Genomic DNA, 18,535 nt, shown 5'->3' with positions numbered 1-18,535 from the left:
ACATATGTATCTAAAGTGTTCACAGCTTGAAATAGTTGTTCACTTTAGCCTCTGTTATTCTTTAGCTCTTGATACTGATAGTGTGCTGTGTTGAAAGGATTTCATCAAGTGTATCAGTCAAATTTAGGTTCAACTGTGAGTAACTGAAAGACTGACAATCCTAATAGTTTAAAGAAGAAACAGTTTTATTTTTCTCCAGGTAAAAGTCCAAAGCAGGCCTTCAAGGACTGATATGGAGGTTCTGCTCCAGGAAGTCTGTATTAGTTTCCTTTGGCTGCTGTAACAAATCACCACAACCTTAACTGCCTAAAAAACACAGATGTATTCCCTCACAGTTCTGTAGGTCAGAAATCTGGCTTGGCTGGGCTCGTATTAGGAGGCTCTGGGAGGAATCTGCTTCTAGATTCCAGGTTGTTGGCAGAATCCAGTTCCTTGTGGTTACAGGACTGAGGTCCTGTTTTCTTGCTGGTGCTCAGCTAGGGGCTGCTCTTAGCTCCTAGAAGCCTTTCTCTGGTCCTTGCACGTGGGCCCCTACATCTCAGAGCCTAATAGCACATCAAGTGGTTCACATGCTGGCGGTCTCTCTCATTTATCCTTCTGCCACATCTCTCTGACTCTAGCCAGAGAAAGTTCTCTGCTTTTAAGGGCTCGTGTGATTAGATTGTGCACATCTGGATAATCTCCCTGTTTTAAGATCTGTAGTCTTAATTACATCTGCCAATTCCCTTTTGACTTGTAACATATTCACAGGTGTCAGGGATTAGGGCATGGACATCTTTGGGTAAACTCCTTTCAGTGTACCTCCACCGTCCCTAGGGTCTGATCTTCCCTAAATGGTCTCAGTCAGCGTTTGAGTTGAAGCCACAGGATAGAGGAGGAGACAAAGAATAAAAGGCGACGCAAGGTACTAGGTGAGTCTTAAGGAAGGTTCCCAGAAGCTGCCATGAGATATTTATATCTAGTAGGCCAGAACTCAGTCATCTGATAACATTTAGCAGCAGTGAAAGCTGAGAAATGTTTTTATTCACTGCATCCATCTGCCTTGCTAAAAAATCTGTTGGTATAGAAGGGGAGAACTGAATCACTAGGGGACAACCATTAGTTGCATTTTTCTAATCATTGGAAAACGAGAAACTAGAGGAGATTGTAATAGCACAACCACCATACTGTGGGAATGGGGCAACAATGGCTGGCTGGGCAAGTTAAAGGCCCTTAGGGGCAGATTGAAGAGAAATCTTTAAGTAAGCCGTGTAACTTGACACCTGAGCACAAAGGTTTTGTACCTAGAAGAGCATCTAGTCTTGATTAATTTTTCTATTCTTGTGTACCTGGCACAGTGCTTTTACAGAGCAGGTTTTAGTAAATATTTTTTGAATGAGTCAAAAATGTTACTACTCATACAGCATTTGGAGTGAGACAAGCTATTTTGTAAAGCTACAGTGGATTTTTTTAATCCAGCTGTTTTGTGAAAAGTACATTCTTGAACATTGTATTGAATCCCAACTAGAAACCTCCATAGTATATAACCAATCCATCCATTTTTGCATTATATGGGTCCTTAATTCCTACCACATTTAAGTATCTCATCTACTGGAAAAAAATGTGAAAGTATAGTTTAGGAATAAGAAATTCAGTTTCAATCCAGTAGAATTTCTCTATGGTCAACTGTAATATGAGACAGAGAGTGATAAGTTGTACAAAGTACTGTAGGAACATGGAAGGGGGAGTAATTCTAACCTAGGATAAAATGGAGGCCTCCATGAATCACATGGCATTTAATGGAGATCTTAAAGGATGAATAGTATTTCAACAGATAAAGGTAAGGGGAGAGGAGAACCACATGTGTAGCTAAAAAGCATCAATGGGCTGGCAAGGAAGAAAAATTTTGGAAAGTATATAGAAATGCCTGTTATTGTAGAAGAATTACTTGTCTTTTATTTTAGATCAGTGAATGTTTACTCGTGAAGTTTTCTGGTCTGCAACCTCTAATCCTTTTCCTATTAGCAGAAGTAAAATCACTGTCAGTTTTAGGAGTCATGTTGATATGGCCCTTTTCAAAACTGGTTACTACTTCAATCTATATTTAGACTTTGACTAAGGTTCTTCTGGTAATTTTTCAGCTCTGCATGTTGTAGTGCAGTAGGAGGCATTTTAATTGCTGTTTATGTCATTATAGCTGGATCTAGACAGCCACAAACACAGAGGAACCAGACACAAAGAGATTCACTCCACCCTGCTCTGTTTGCAAAGTGGGCATGCTGATGCTAATAACTATAAGGGGTGTGGTAGCTATTTCATATATTTCAGCGTCTCTCACATAGAACAGTAGAACTGTGACCTACGTTTCAGCTTAAGCTGGGAAAGGACTAAGATAACTTAGGCTAGTCGACAGTGGCTGCATACCTTTGGAGGCACCATGGAAGAGACTGATGGAACATTAAGTATAGTGAAGTCCCTCTCGAATCCAAGATGCGACAATTCTGATATTTTTGTGTTGTGTTTTGTTCTCCTGTAGATCTCTTGTTTTCCTTGGTGGTGGTGTCATGAGCAGCCAGGGCTCTCAGGCCACCTTACTCCTCCCAGAGCAGCTCTACTCTGCTATAACCTGTTTCACATGTTACATTTTCACATCAGATTTCATTTGAAGGAGTTCCATTGCTTTAAATATACGCATGCATGCCTACCTATATGAATAAATAATTAAGGTGAAAATTAGAAAATGTTTCTTGAAATGATGAAATAAGGAGGTTGATCTTAAGGTTCCTTGAACTTCTCAAAAGGCAGTGTATTATTCTAAGGTGTTACAGCTATCTAAAATATGGCTATCGGACATTACAATACTAGCGTTCTTTTACTATCCTTAGTGAAGTCAGTGTTTTTTTTAAAAAAAATAAATAATGGTTCTATTTGGTTATTTAAACTGTATATTTTCTTATATATTTGTAATGTAGAAACATTCTCTTTTGTCTTTTATTTCTGCAAATAGGCTATTGAGTTTCTCTACTTGGTTCTATTTATTCTCTCTTGTTCTCTGCCTTCTATAGAATTTTATCTGTTAAAAGATAGAATGTAGATTCTTATAGAGAAAGTCTGTTTTATTAATTATAAAGCATATGTCTCAGGCTACCAAACCAAGTATACTGAGTGTTTTGAATTAAATATTTAGTGTTTCATTGACTATTTCCTCTCACTTCCATTAAGACCTGTAGAAATAATTCTTCTCTAATATGCCTTTTGTTTATTTTGGGCCAATACACAGATTGATGTGGAATGAGCCATTGCTGTAGTACTTAGGGTGTGGTAAGCTTTTCCATAACTTATCTGACTTCAATATAGTGCATTTTGGGTGAGATGTTAAGTTTCTGTCATAGCAGGAAATGCTGGGTTTTGTTCGCAGATGTCTGATAGTAGTACTGTTTTGAGATTAGTAAGAAATTTTTGATGATGGCATGTAATAAGAAACTTTAAAAGTGTGCAGAGTTTATAAAGTGGTTGATATTAAAGGTTTTTACAAAGACAAATGGTCTGGGCTTGAACGGGACATATAGAACTGAGCTTGGAATCTATAACCTAATTTTCTTCTTCTGTTGAATACAGTTGGTATATTTCACTAACATTGGCTAATGTTTCACCATAAGTGATTTTAATTTTTAATTTTTTAGAACAGTTAAAAATTGTTTTATTATGTATGGAAAATTCTCTTTTTTAATGTTTAGTTCTTTGAGTTGACACAAACGTATAGTGCTGTAACTGCCGCCACAATCAAGATAGAGAAAAGTTTAATCTCCCTAAAGATTCTCTGCAACCCTTCTATCCACCCAAGCCCCTTTCTGTTCCTATAGTTCTTTCTCTTACAGATTGTGATATAAGTGAAATCATACAGTATAGACTTTTGAGTCTGGAGATGTATCCATGTGGTTGTGCATATCATTCCTTTTTATTACTGAGTAGTATTCTGTTGTATAGATACCACTGTTTATTTATCCATTTACCCATTGAAGAACATTTGGATTGTTTTCATTTGGGGGCAGTTATGCATGAAACTGCTGTAAATATTTGTATAGAGAATTTTGTGGGAACATAAGCTTTCACTTCTCTTGGGGTAAATGCCTAGGAGTGGTGTTTTGGGGTCATATGGTAAGTGTATGTTTAACTTTGTAAGAAACTACCAAACTTTTCCAAAGTTACTGTACCATTTTGCATTGCATAATAGCAATGCATTAGAGTTCCAGTTACTCTGCATCCTTACCAACAATGAGTATTATCTTTTTGTAAGAGCCATTGTAATAGACATGTAATGGTATCTCATTGTGCTTTTAAGTTTCATTTCTCTAATAAATAGTAATGATGAACATCTTTTCGTGTGTTCTTTTGCCATCCATATAACTCCTTTGATGAAATGTCTATTCACAACTTTTGTTTTTTTTATGTTGGGTTATTTGGTTTTTTTTACTTTTGACTTCTGAGAGTTCTTTATATATTTTGAATACAAGTCCTTTTACAAGTATGTGTTTGTGAAGATATGTCTACCAGTCAATGGCTTGTCTTTTAATAGCATCTTTCAAAGAGCAGAAATTTATTTTGATGAAGTCCAATTTATCAGTTTTTTCTTTTATGAATCATACTTTGGATATCTACATAAGAACTCTTTGCCTAACCCAAGGACACAAAAATATTCTCCTATGTTTTCTTCTAGAAGTTATTTTATAGTTTCAGGTTTTACCTTTAGGTCTATAAATTCACTTTGAGTTAATTTTTGTGTATGGTACAAAGTATGAATCAATGTTCATTTTCTGCATATGGACCTTTCATTATTCCAGCAACATTTTTCAAAAAGATTATCCTTTCTCCATTGAATTTGGCAATTGTGGCACACTGGCAGTTGATTTTTTTTAAAAGAATTTGTGGAGATGAGCCTTTCACCAACAGTCTCCCTCGTATTTACCACCCATGGATAAAAGAGAAATTTAATAAAAGAAAAATGACAAAATTGGCAAGCATTTGAACTCCTTGTCTCCTTTTTTTGAGAGATTGACTTAATCATCAAATGTACAGGGACACCGTGAAAACCTTCCCTTCCAGTTGTTCTGCTGAGCTTCAGCCTTGTAACACAAGCATCCTTGTCCCTTCTCCCTTCCTTTCTCCTCCAGATTTCTGCTCTGTTGGTGGTCTGTCCTGTGATGATCACCATCTGAAATACAGAAGCCAAAACTGCTAATTATTAAAGCCATGTTTTTACCTTTATAAATTGATTTAATGTTGAAATGATGGATTATAAACATCGAAGCATTTTTTTAAGTGAAAAATTAGGCTGAAAACAGCCAGAATCACCTAGATTTATAGTAAGTCAGCACCTATACACAGTTTGAAGTGTGAAGGAAAAATTGTTCTCCTTTCTGGAGGATAAAAATTTGTGCAGCAGATTTTGAATATACTTCATATATGAGTCTTCCCATTTTAGAAAAGATTAGGGATCTTTGTTCCTTTATTTATATTGTTCTAAGTTATATCACATGTTCTTGGAAACTACTGAAGTACTCTAAGAGGGCATCAAGAATACTTAAAATCCATGATTTGAATGTGAAGGTAGTTTGGAGGAACGTTTTTGGAAAAATCTGCTTTGTTCTTAACGAGTACCACGAAATCAGAGATTATATTTTTAGTTATTCTTCATCTTCATCTTCCAGGTCTCAGCCTAGCTGTCACTTCCTCTAAGACCCTTTTTTCCCATCTTCCCGCTTAGGTTTGGATCTCCACCGCCCTTTACCCCACCCACTGCCATGTATTCATGGCATTTTTAGTGTTATGCTGTGCTATAATTAATTGACTCTTCACTTCTCTTCCCACTAGGCCAGACGTTTTGGGGCTGGCTGAGTAGGGACACAGATAATAGGCAGGTAAACAGATGAAGCAGGGGATTTGAGATAAGTGCAAATGAAGACCAGATGAGGTGATAGTGACAGGGAGCTTCTTTAAATTGGCTGGTCAGAGAAATCTTCTTTAAGGAGGTAGGAGATATCTTGCAGGTAATTTGTTTCTAATGATGGCGTAATTATTCTTCTGTAATATAAATTAGAATGGATTCAAAGTTACTCTGTAAATATCCCTTTAATTCTCTTGCATGCCAGTATGCTTTCTGCAGTGGGAAGGAAAAGAGAGCAAGAAGAGCCAGGTCCTTGGAAGCTGTACACAGGAGTGTGCTAAGAGAGTGATGCATCTGTCAGTATTCTAGTAGCAGGAAAATGGCTGAGAACAGCTAGGTGATCTTTAAGTTTTCTTCCTGTTTTGAGTACCCCATATTAAGTGATGATGAAATTGAAACAAGCAGAAAGGGCTGTCCACACTGCTGCTGTTCTCCCCTCAACTGCCAACTGTGTGTCTCCCCATCATCTTATCCACTCGCCCAGCCCCTAGGAGACGAGAGTCCACAGGGAAGGGGTCGTAATGACTGTACCACGTCATAGTCAGGTCATTTCTAATTGAATATACACATCTTGCCCACTGTATTAGTTTCCTAGAGCTGCTGTAACAAATCACCACACACCGGGAGCTTAAAACAACAGAAATTTATCGTCTCACGGTTCTGAAGACCAGAAGTCCAAAATCAAGATGCAAGGCCATCCTTCCTCGGGAACTTGTAGAGGAGAATCCTTCCTTTCTCTTCTAGCTCCTGGTCTTTGCTGACCGTTCTTGGCACTCCTTGGCTTGTAGGTGCATCATGCCAATCTCTGCTTCTGTCGTCACATGGCCATTTTCTCACTGTGTGTTTCTGTCTGTGTCTCTTCTTAGAAGGATTAAGTGCCCATCCTACTCCAGTATAACCTCATCTTAACTAATTATGTCTCAGCAACCCCATTTACAAATAAGGTGACATCCTGAAGTACCCTGGGGGTTAGACATTAACTTATCTTTCGGGGTGATAAAATTCAACCCTGTAATACCTACTTAATATTTTTCTCTTGATACTTAATTCTTTATAGTCCACAGTACTCTCTTCAGTCCTTATTCTTACACCTTTTAATGTCATAAATTTATTATTTTGTCAATTAGTAAATACAGTCATGCATCACATAATGACGTTTTAGTCAATGACAGACCATATATATGGTGGTGATCCCGTAAGATTAGTACCATAGAGCCTAGGTGTGTAGTAGGCTGTACCATCTAGGTTTGCATCAGTATACTCTGTGATGTTCACACAATGACGAAATCGCCTAATGATGCATTTCCCAGAATATATCCCCATTGTTAAGCGATGCCTGACTGTATATGGAATTATGATATGTCTTAGGTTGTTTTCTTGTCATTTAATTTTTAGTATGTTTATATCTTGAATCTTCAGCTAGATTAAACTGGTTGATGGGTAACCATTGGTTAATTTTCTTATAGATTACATTCCAAGTAGAAATGAGGAGAGTCAAAGAACTAACTGTTTATTCAGATGCTAGATTTAAATAAGCACCTATGACTCTTCCATTATGATATAAGTCCTCCTTGCATACTGTCTTCTCCTTCTCTAAATGGTCATGAAACACCTCGGTCTGTCTTTCTTTCCATAAGTTTTTTACCCCCTTTCTTTCTTGCTCTCTTTCATCCCATCTTGCCCATTTCTTATATCCAACAGTTATAATTTTTGTCTTAAAAAGGATATGAAAAGTCAGAGAAAGACGAACTCTATATGACTCCACTCATAGGTGGAAATTAGTATACTGATAAGGAGATCTGATCGGTGGTTACCAGGGAAAAGGGGGGGTGGGGGGAGGGCACAGAGGGGGAAGTGGTGTACCCACAACATGACTAACAAAAATGTACAACTGAAATCTCACAAGGTTGTAATCTATCATAACATTAATAAAAAAATAAATAAATAAAATAAAAATAAATAAATAAAAGGAAAAAAATGGAAAAAAAAAAAGGATATGAAGGCTTTCATAAGGCACCTAGTTCTAGAAGTTGGTAAATTGTTGCTAATTTTGATCCCAAATAATGTAAAGTAATTCATAGAATGAATCAGGTGATAACAAGTAAGGTCTTGAGAACTATTTCAGGACGGCAGACTCGAGGTTAATCATGTTCTTCCAGTTCCCTGTTTCGTGGAAAGAAAATAGAAAGGTTTTGTTTGATTGGGGAGTAGAAGTCATTAAAATGGTTGAAACTTTTGCACTTCTGCAAAAGTGGACAAATCATGGAGTTCTTGTAAGATTTTTAAAAATCAGCAGTTAAGGCCTTAGAGAGAAATTATGTGTAAGTTCCTGTTGCCAGTGATTTATAGACCTTTGCTCACTCCTAAGGAAGTAATTTTATGTTTATGGTTATGACTCTGAATCCCAGCCCAGCCTCAAATGTGATTGTCAGTGTAGTATAAATGCATAGAAACTCTCATCAACAAGATAACTTGTGGATCGTTGAATGTGGAACATTAATTTTTGTCAGTTTTCCTCTAGTGAATCAATAAATATTGTGCTTTCTTAATGCCAGGCATATTGCTGGGTGCTAGGGAAACAAAAATAAAAATTCAGGATCTGCGTTCAAAGAGGTTATGGTTGAGAGGGAAGATACAAAGACAGTTACGAATACACCTTATGTTTAGTTGTATATTGGCAATAAGCACATTGCACAATGGGAACCTAGAAGGGAAACCACCACAATGTGCCTAAAGCGACTGGGGAATGCCTCATAGAAGAGTCCCACTTAAACAATGGAGGAGGAGGAGTTTGCCAGAAGGACAAAGAGGTGGAATGAGCATCAGGTGCAAAGACCCAGAGGCAAAAGAAACACGTGTCCTGTCCCTTCCTCCAGGAAAAGGTGTCCTCGTGTGTCTGTCAGTTGCTGTGGCAGCAAGGCTAATACTTCACTTAGGCTGATGAGAGCTGGTGAGACCAAGATCAGGCTTTTCATCTCCGCCCACCTACGCCAGTGAGCTTCAATTTCATGATGACCACATTCCTGTAACAGACAGCACCCGTAATCCTTGCCTGCCAGCTTACAGATGTGGGTTTAGTGTGTGTCACCACACCCATGCGAGTGAAAGAGTGAGGGAGTATGGATGTTTCAGTGTATATCCATGACCACAACTGAAAAATGACTACAAGATGGTCTTCTGGTGATGAGTTATTAGCATAATTTCTGTGTATGAAGACCTGTTCCTATTTTTTAATGACCTCAATAGATTTTCAACTCTGAGATCGTATACCATTTTACCTTGTGTGTATTTTTTCAGCTCTACTACAGAAAGGCTGTGACGTAAATATTTAATCAGTCTGAGCAGAATTGGCGTTTTTTCGTGGCTCCAGATTATCTGACTTCACTGATCTAATACTTGTGGCATGTATGTTAAAGAATCAAGACTCAGAACCCAGATATTTCAAAAGAATTTTACTATGGCTATGACTCTGTGCCTTTTTGTAAAGGGGGAGTTTGTAAAATATAATAACTTTAGAAGTGAGCAAGTTTTTGATCATAAAATGTGCCGAACATGCTATTTTATACCTATGTATTTGTGAACCATTTCCATTTGTGAACCATAGAAATGTCTTTCCATTACATTCATAGTATTTATACCCCAGATTATTCAATTTAGACAGATGTGTGTGGACTGAGGAACACTTTGAATCTAGTATATAATCATTAATGTCCCCCAAAGACTGCATTTTTTAAAATGTCTCTTAATTTCTCCAGATGATATGTAAATGTAAATTAAAATTTTTCAGGCTGAGTTCTGCGTCTTTGGTAGCTATTTCTGTAATAAGCATGTGCTTTAGGTCTTTTTTTCCTTCCATCAACTCCACCTCCACTGGAACCAATTTGGTGTCTGTGGGAGTCACCATTTTAATGTGTGCTGTCAATCCACCACTTCCCTTGGCTCAAGGAGGAGTAGAATGACATATTGAAATGCTTCTTTTAAAATATAAATTGTAAACAAATCCAATCAAGAAGTTATTTTCAAGTAAATTTTCCTTCCTTATGAAATTTCCATCAGTGTTCCCTTCTTCCTAACACTAAGTTCATGAAAAGAAAGTGTTAGAAAGGAACTTGGAATGAATGTCTACATTTGTGGATTTTTAGACCTTGCTTATTAGACCACAAGTAGGGCAGACAGCAACATGCTATTAACACGTTGAAATACAATTCAAGCCGTATAGCATAACTGTGCGTTGCTGGGAACCAAGCCAGCTCCACATTGCTGCATGACCATATCGGGCATTTGCAGAGCAAATGTCTGTAGTGGAGAGCCACAACAGCGTTCTTTTAAACTAGTTGCATTGTCCAAAGTCAAAAGATTTTTTTTATGCATATGCCATATAAAAAGGAATGCTGGTAATAGATTGACCAATGTTATTCTTAATGACAATGTTATACTTAATGAGTACCATGTAAGTTTTCACTTGCTTAGTCTAATATTTTTAGATATCTGGTACATATGACCCTTACTGTTTACAAAACTTTAAAAACAACAATTATTTTCATGTGCCTGGTGACCTTTACTTTGGTAGTATTTGAAAAATCTGCCTTTAACTGCTTTGTTTTCTATAAAGAGGAGAATGAGATTCTATAAAATTCACTGTGATCAACTCTTCAAAGACAAAGTTGAAGTTCTCAAAAACATTTTTGGAAATAGTTTGTCCCTAAAAGGTGGTGTGATTAATGCTATAGATACTACAAAATGTATGTCTGATTATAATAAATATTATAAAATCAGGAGGCAAGTAATTTGGCAAAGACATGGTAAAATTGCTATCTGAAATATCTGGCTATCTTTTAAGTTTCTAAAAATGTTCACATTTTATAGGTCTTTGTTGATGCATTCGTATCCCAAAATAAGTAGCTAATTCAGGTGCTTATTGGAAGACTTTCAAATCAGAGAATTTGATTAAATTTCCGTATCAATGATTGTATAAATTCTAACTGGTTAAAATGTTTTGTTATGGTGCAAATCTAGGGAATTTTCTTATTTTGAATTTCTTCAGCAACTGAGATAAAACAGATCACAGAAAAGAAGTTTGTATTGTAATGTTATACTGTTGAAGAGGTCGTTTTTATTATTATTATTACAATCTCTAGTACTTTCTAGATCTGGCAGTGGAATATTAGGTCATTTCATCCCTTCTGAGCTAGTACTGGATTGTTCCTTTCGATGTATTTTCCAGTGTTTGGGCCAGTCTGTTAATCCTTCATACAAGAGATTCCCAGGATCTTCATTGCTGGCAGTAGATTTAGCTCCAGGAAAAAGGGCTTCTGCTGCCAGGGAGTTAAATGATTCAAGGGTTGTGCTTCCACCACTCTTGTGTAGTTTCCTGACATTCGTCCCAGATTTTTCTTTGCTTGTTTTCTTGGATATCCTTAGATATCCACATTGTATTGGAAGTTTTATATTGTGTAAAATTGTGTGTGTGTGAGCTATTTTATAAATTTTTGGTTTGCAAAAATCTACTCTGGAAACTTAATGATATTTATTACATATAAATGAGCTAATCAATGAGATTAAAGATAAGAAGCCTTGTATCTGGGGTTGTGTTTTAATGAATGGTGTTTTTTGATGTTACTAACAAAAGGGACTGTTTGTCACCAGTGATTTCCATATTAGTAAATCCAGTGGCCGTTTTTTCTGTCTTATTTCCCCTCTTAGTTTTGACACTGTTAACTACTCTTTCCTCAGAGCAGTCTCTTCTTGGTTTCCTCATCCTCCTGGATTTTTTTCCCCCGGCCATGCCTCAAAATTCAGTGAAGGCTTATCTTCCTCTGTCTAGATTTAACATGATCTTATAATATTATTAAATGTTGGCATTTCTCAAGGCCTCCCCCAGACCGCCTTCTCTTCTCTCTACTCCTTCCGTAGGAGATCTCAGCCATTCTCACCTATGTACAGATGACTCCTAAACATACATATTCAGGCTAGACCTATCCTTGGACCTGTGTGAGGTCAGATACTTTGTTCAATTAGATACTTGATATATCGTCTTTCAGGTTTCTCAGAGTCATCGTAAACTGAACATATCCAAAATGGAAATCTTGCCCTTTCCAGCCCTCCCTGATCCTCTTTCCTGTTCCCTGCTTCAGTGAATGACATCACCTTTTATGAAAGCCAGAAACCTGGGAGTCATTTTTGACACTCCCTTTCTCTCATCCACCATATCGAATTCATTACCAAGTCTTGTCAATAACTCTCTCTCAAATCCATCTGCTTCTCTCCTTTACCCCATGCCTTAGCTCCCTACTCTACTGCAGTAACTTCCTAACAGGTCTGTTACCAACTCTTGCCTGTCAGTCTGCAGCCAGATTGATCCTTTCAAAATGCAGATCTCAGCCTCTTAACGCCTCTGCTTAATACGCTTCAGATGCTTCCCATTGTTCTTAGGATAAAGACAAAACTCTTCTGTAATCTGGCCCCATCTACCTCTCTTTCCCAAGGTTAGCTCATGTCACACTGTTGGCTTTTACTTCTGCATAGGAGACATGTTTCCTTACAGCGCAGATCCTTAGTCTGTGTTGTTCCTTCTGCTTGTAATTCTTATCCTGCTTTATTCATCCTTTAAATCTTGACTGAATCGTCACTTTTTGTTTATTTATTTTGAGAAAGATTAGCCCTGAGCTAACTGCTGCCAATCTTCCTCTTTTTGCTGAGGAAGACTGGCCCTGAGCTAACATCCACGCCCATCTTCCTCTACTTTATACCTGGGACACCTGCCACAGCATGGCTTGCCAAGCGGTGCCATGTCCGCACCCAGGATCAGAACCGGTGAACCCTGGGCCGTCGAAGCAGAACGTGCGCACTTAACCGCTGCACCACCAGGCCGGCCCCATGAATCGTTACTTTTATAGGGAAAACTTCCCTTACCTATCTGATCAGGTGAAGTCTCCCTATTTTTAGTTTTCATTTGTAGCACCCGTTAACTGTTTACATCAGTTTGATTACTTAGTTTGTCCACCCAAGAAAATTAACAACAGTTCCTTAATATAATCTGATATCAAACCCATATTCACATTGTGCCTGATTATCTGAAAAATACCTATTTATCTTGGTTAGTTCAAAAGCATCCAAGCAAGGTCCTCACACCACATTTGATTCATCATGTTTTTTAGGGTTATTTCCATCTAGAGCAGGGTAAGGATTTCTGTAAATAAAGTTTTATTAGAACATAACAATGCCCATTCATTTACATCTTGTCCATGTCTACTTTCTTGCAGCAACTGGAGAGTTAAGTAGTTGTAAGAGAGACAGTATGGCCCACAAACCTAAAGTATTTACTCTCTGGCCCTTTAAGAGAAAAGTTGCTGATCCCTGATCGAAATCTTTTTCTTCTTTCTTTCTTTCTTTTTTTTTTTTAACTCACAACTTTGATTAGTTAATCAACAGGACAGTTGTCTTACGGAATATCCCACGTTCTGGGTTTGTCTGTTCTTCCCTTGTCCTTTAGTTTGTTTCCGTATCACTGATTTCTCCTGTAAACTGAAAGTTGACTCTAAAGAATAGATCATTCAGATTCAATCTTTTTGGCAAAAATACTTCGTAAGTGTTCCTGCATATTTCATGTTGCATAGAATTAGGAGATCCTTAATTGCTAATTATCCTGGAGATACTAAGATAGATCCGTGGATTCAGCTGGTAATAACCTAAACCCTTCATTCTGAGTTTCATCATTGTTCTTTCACGTGATGGTTTCATCCATTGATGATGTTTGACTGAATTAGTTGTTTGATTACAGGCTGCCTAAAGGAAAATTTCAAATTATAACATTGCGTGCTTTTTTTTTAGGTAGAATTCTTTTTTCCATCTAGGTTTAGTTGGAAAGACAGGGTTCGTGCATAATTCTTTCCCTTTAATATTTAATTTTCAGAGGAGAGTGGTGTCCTTCTGACCTTCAGTAGTAACTAATGCATTTTTGGGTTTTGTTTGTTTTATTTTATTATGAATTCCTGGATTTTTCCATATATTCTATGTGTTTCAGTCTCTCGCAGAGTAATTATTCCTTTTAATTTCTGATTGTGCCATCTTTGGGGAGACCTTGTACGTTGTCGCTATGTCCTTTCCGTAGGACCCCGTTCGTCTTTGATCGTTTCCTTGCTCTTAGGCCTCTAGGGTATCTCAGGCTCATCTTGCACATTTCCTGTCTCAGACCTAGAAATAGCTATTCTTCTGGGAAGCTCTGGTTTCTTTTAGTGGGAATGATATTTAGAAACCACAGTCTGGTTGGTAGGTGATAAGGATGCTCATTGTGAAGGAGTTCGTCACTTGTAGGTCTCTTGGGTGCACAAAGCTAGGAAAATATAAGTTCTTGAACAGGAAGAAGTTCATAGTGTTGGTTCTGATTCAGATTTAAGATTATTTAACGTAAATTCTGATTTGATTTTTTGAATTCTGTTAATATATTTTTTTATCTTTATTCCACCATATATTTATGTCTCTATGTGTGTCTATATATACATGTAATTGTTTCAGAATAATATTAGTATTACTAAGTGAGTGAAGGTTAGGATTTTTTTGTCTCTTTGTCCTCAGAGTATATTCCACTGAGTAGGTATAATCAATTCTACATTTTAAAGTTATTCAAAATAATTTTTGTGTATTTTTAGCAGCACTTGATATATAGTTAAGTTCATTTGTTTCAGTTCTCAATTTAAAGGAATTTTTTCTTTTTGACTTAATTTTAGTTTTTGAATATGTATAATTTTAAGCTATACAGACAGAATATAATTTTCTCATCATTGCCCCAAACACAACACATCTAGAATAATGTGTGCACTTATGTTGCCATATTTTAAGAATAACCAGTGGCACATGCCAAGGGTGGGGTGCTGTCACTGGTTCAGGCAATAAGGGAATGTATTGCCTGTGTCTGTAAAGAATTTTAAAACTATAATAGAAATGACTAAAAGTTGGTCTGCTTTTCTCTTATCTCCAGGTCCCAGCAAATCTAAATACTATCACTGAGAAAATATTCTCTGCCCTTCTTACGTTGCTGAGAAGGTTGTTAAACAATGTAAATATTCGAAGGAGAGTAATACGATTGACAGAGAGTTTAGAAACCATAGCCCATGAAAGAGGAAAAAACAAATGTTTGATATCAATCGGAGAAGAAAAAATTAAGAGTTTTACAGTTTCTTCATATGTTAAAGGCTATCATGTAGAGATATGTACATTTGATGATTTTATCAGTTGTCTTACTGCCTTTCAGAAACATTGCCCAACTTACATGTACTAAAGTGTGTGTGAAATGTCAGTATTCCTTTATTTTTGCCGTTCCCATTAGCTTTTTTAAAAAAACATCTTCCAGTTTGATAGCCAAAAATTGGCATTTCATTCTTGTAATTTTGTTTTTTTTAATCACTGGTGAGAGTAAACTGTTTACTGCTTGTATAGTTATGAATTACCAGTGTGTGCACTTTGTTCATTTATCAGTTGTGTTTTTCATCTTTCGCTTATTGATTTCAAAGGCTCTTTACAGACACAAGGAGAAACTGTTCTATTTTATGTTGTAAATGTACATGTCACCTTTTAATTTTATTGATGCTGTTTTTTGATATTTTAAATGTTCACGAAGTCATATCGGCTAATCCTTTTTCTTCTGGCCACCTCTCCCACTTCCCTCTTTTATTCTCCTGGTTCTTTGGTGGACCCTTTTTTTTACATTCAGCTCTAGTTGGTTTGGTATTTAGTTTGATTTGCTGTGTAAGATAAATGTCTGATTTTTCCCCCAGATATGTTACAGGTTTTTCTACAGACAGGTATGAAAAATCCCACCCCCTTCCAAAATGTAAATGTAAGCTTTATCACATACTAGATTGTATTTTTGGGTTTTCTTTGCTATTATATTGACTCAGATGTCTATTATTCTTCCAGTAATACTCACTTTTATTGTTATAGCCTTATGTATTTGAATAGCATAAGGTTAAATTCCTTCTAATTACTCTTCTTTTTCAAAGTCTTCTTGGCTCTTTTACCTATTTCTTCTTCTGCACAGGAGCTCAATTCTCGGACTTCATGAGTCTGGGGCAAAGGGATAATACAAATGGGCTTCAGGGACCCTGTGAAGATCTTGAAACTTTGTATAAAATTTTGTGTGCATATGACTTGGTACATTTTTCTTTAATGGGATCCGTATCTTTTATTGACTGAAAATAGACACTTAAATAAAAGAAATTTAGGAACCACTATAAGAGAGCTACATTGTCAAAATCAAATACTCCTATTGAGATTTTGAATCTGTGGAGGATAGTGGCTTCCTTCATAGTATTTTCTCTTCCCATCCAGAAACATGCTGGTGTCTCTTGATTTATTCAAGGTTTCTTTTATACCCGATAGTAAATTTTTGTAATTTTCTTCATATAGACCCTAAACATTTATTATTAATTTAATTTCTTGATATTTTATATTTACTACTGTGATATTTATATTTACTACTGATATTTCTATTACTACTACCAGCTTTTCCAAAAAAAAAGAAAAATGGGGCTTGGAAAGGGATACACAGAATATTGTAGGTAGTCCATAAAGTTTAACCTGCCCCTGGTAGGCTCAGTTTTTAAAAAAAAGTTCTTTAAGCATATAAATAATTAAGAAAATAAGTTAGTGAAAAGTTGCTATGAAAATGTAATTTTATTCTCACAGTACTGAGAAATACTTTATTAGAAAGCCTGACTCTGGGATCTTTTTTAAGCATCACCCTTTTGCTTGTGGTTTTTAGGCCTTTCATAGACTTCAGTGTTGTTCTAGGACAGAACATTTTCGTACTTTGGTCAAGCATAACCATATCAAATAACATTTCAGAACTATACATTGCATAATCCTGGACATTTTCATATAAGAAGGCACTGAAGAGATTTTGTTTCTTATGAAAATGTAGCTCTTAAGTAACATTGACTGTTTTTTATGGGCTAGCTCCAGACCACATTTGCTTACTTCCCACGCTCTAGTTTTTCTGATGTCCTCAGCTTTAAGTACAGAGGTCAGAATGACCTTTTAGGGCTCTAGATTTGAATCTGATAATCTTAAAATGGATATTATTCAGCATATCAAAAAGACTAGTCCTTTTTTTATTTTTTAGATTAAAAACATTAGTTTTTGATGTTTTAATATCATATTCACTTTTTAGAACCTTTTATCTTGAACTTGCAGACTTGCAAAAATAGTATAAAGATTTCTCATTTACCTTTCACTTAGATTTCCAAAATGTTAATATTTTACATTTGCTGTATCATCGTCTGTTTTTTTGAAACATTTGAGAATAAGTTTATAGACATGATGTATCTTTACCACCGAGAACTTCAGTGTGTATTTCTTAAAAACAAGGGCATTTATCAAAATCAGGAAATTAACATGGAGAAAATACTGTTGTCTAATCTACAGGCACTCGGAGTTTGTCTTTTGCCCCACTAATTTCCTTTCTAGAAAAAAAAAATACCTTTTCTACCCCTAGTCTGGGATCCGATCCCAGAATCACATATTGCATTTATTGTCCTCCCCCATCTCCTTTCATTCAGAGCAGTCCCTCGGGCTTTCGAAATTGGAAGAATACAGAACAGGTTTTTTTGTAGAATGCCCCTCAGTTTGGATTAGTCTGATGATTGCTCAGGATTAAATTTAAGCTCTGCTGTGATTGTATCAGGAGAAACATGATATCTGCTTTACTGATGATCATATAAACTGCGGTCACTTGTTTAAGGAGGTGGTGGTTCACATTTTTATAGAACACAGTTTTTATGTTTTCTTAAGTCTTTGCTTTCCTTTGGTAGATTGAGTCCTGGAGTCCTTTCCAGAACTCAAAAAGAATATCGATTTAATCATAGATGGTCTGAAATGCGGCACACATGAAATTGCTCTGACAATGATAATAATAATAATTCTTATTATTTTACTTTTTTGTAACATCGCTTCAGAATTTTGGAGTAAAGTTTTTACTTCTGTATTGCGATTTGTGGAATTGAGGCTTCGTGAGATCAAATCCCCACTGTTAGAAAGCTGCCAGTGCTGGGCTACCTCTAGATTTCAGAGTTTTCCGATTCCTAATGGCTGTTCCCTCCACCATGGCATCTTCCCTCTTGCTGTGGTGTTGTTGCCTGTCTTCCAGGAATTGTTTGTAATGCTATAAAGAGAAACTGTCTCACGTCACTTTGTTCTACCAAGGCAAGTTTCATTTGGTTAACCAATGACACCATCATATTTTGAGACTTTTCCCCAACAGTGTATCTTTTTTTTTTCTTTTAAGTATAAGACTTTCTCTTTAAGAGCAGTTTTAGGTTCACAGCAAAATTAAACAGAAAATACAGAGAATTCCCGTATACCCCATGCCTCCTCAGTACACACGGCCTCCCCACTATCAACATCCTGCACCAGAGGTGATGCGTTTGTTACAATTGATGAACCTACCTTGACACAGCATCATCACCCAAAGACCATAGTTTACATTAGGTTTCACTCTTGGTATTGTACATTCTATGGGTTTTGACAAACGGTATCATACAGAACAGTTTCACTGCCCTAAAAATCCTCTGTGCTCTGCCTGTCCATCCCTCCCTCCCCCACTAACCCCTGGCAACC

At 36.6% G+C, this 18,535-nt stretch overlaps 1 protein-coding gene and 1 long non-coding RNA gene across 21 annotated transcripts in view; one reads left to right on the top strand and one right to left on the bottom strand.

Moving 5' to 3' along the window:
- DYM (dymeclin) overlaps window positions 1-18,535 on the top strand; it is a 359,236-nt gene that overhangs the window by 185,724 nt on the left and 154,977 nt on the right. The window lies entirely within an intron of this gene.
- LOC139084873 (uncharacterized) lies at window positions 5,001-18,521 on the bottom strand. 2 transcript variants are annotated; one of them, XR_011542734.1, is made up of 2 exons: window positions 18,365-18,521; window positions 5,001-5,191 (listed from the first exon to the last, which is right to left on the bottom strand). It is a non-coding gene; the product is annotated as an uncharacterized lncRNA (long non-coding RNA). The 2 variants fall into 2 exon arrangements; XR_011542735.1 differs by lacking the exon at window positions 5,001-5,191 and adding an exon at window positions 17,830-18,080.

Source organism: Equus przewalskii, chromosome 7 (assembly GCF_037783145.1).
Source record: "Equus przewalskii isolate Varuska chromosome 7, EquPr2, whole genome shotgun sequence".
Lineage (NCBI taxonomy): Eukaryota > Metazoa > Chordata > Mammalia > Perissodactyla > Equidae > Equus > Equus przewalskii.
The sequence above is the reverse complement of the archived record's forward strand: the minus strand, read 5'-3'. Positions and strand labels throughout refer to the sequence as shown.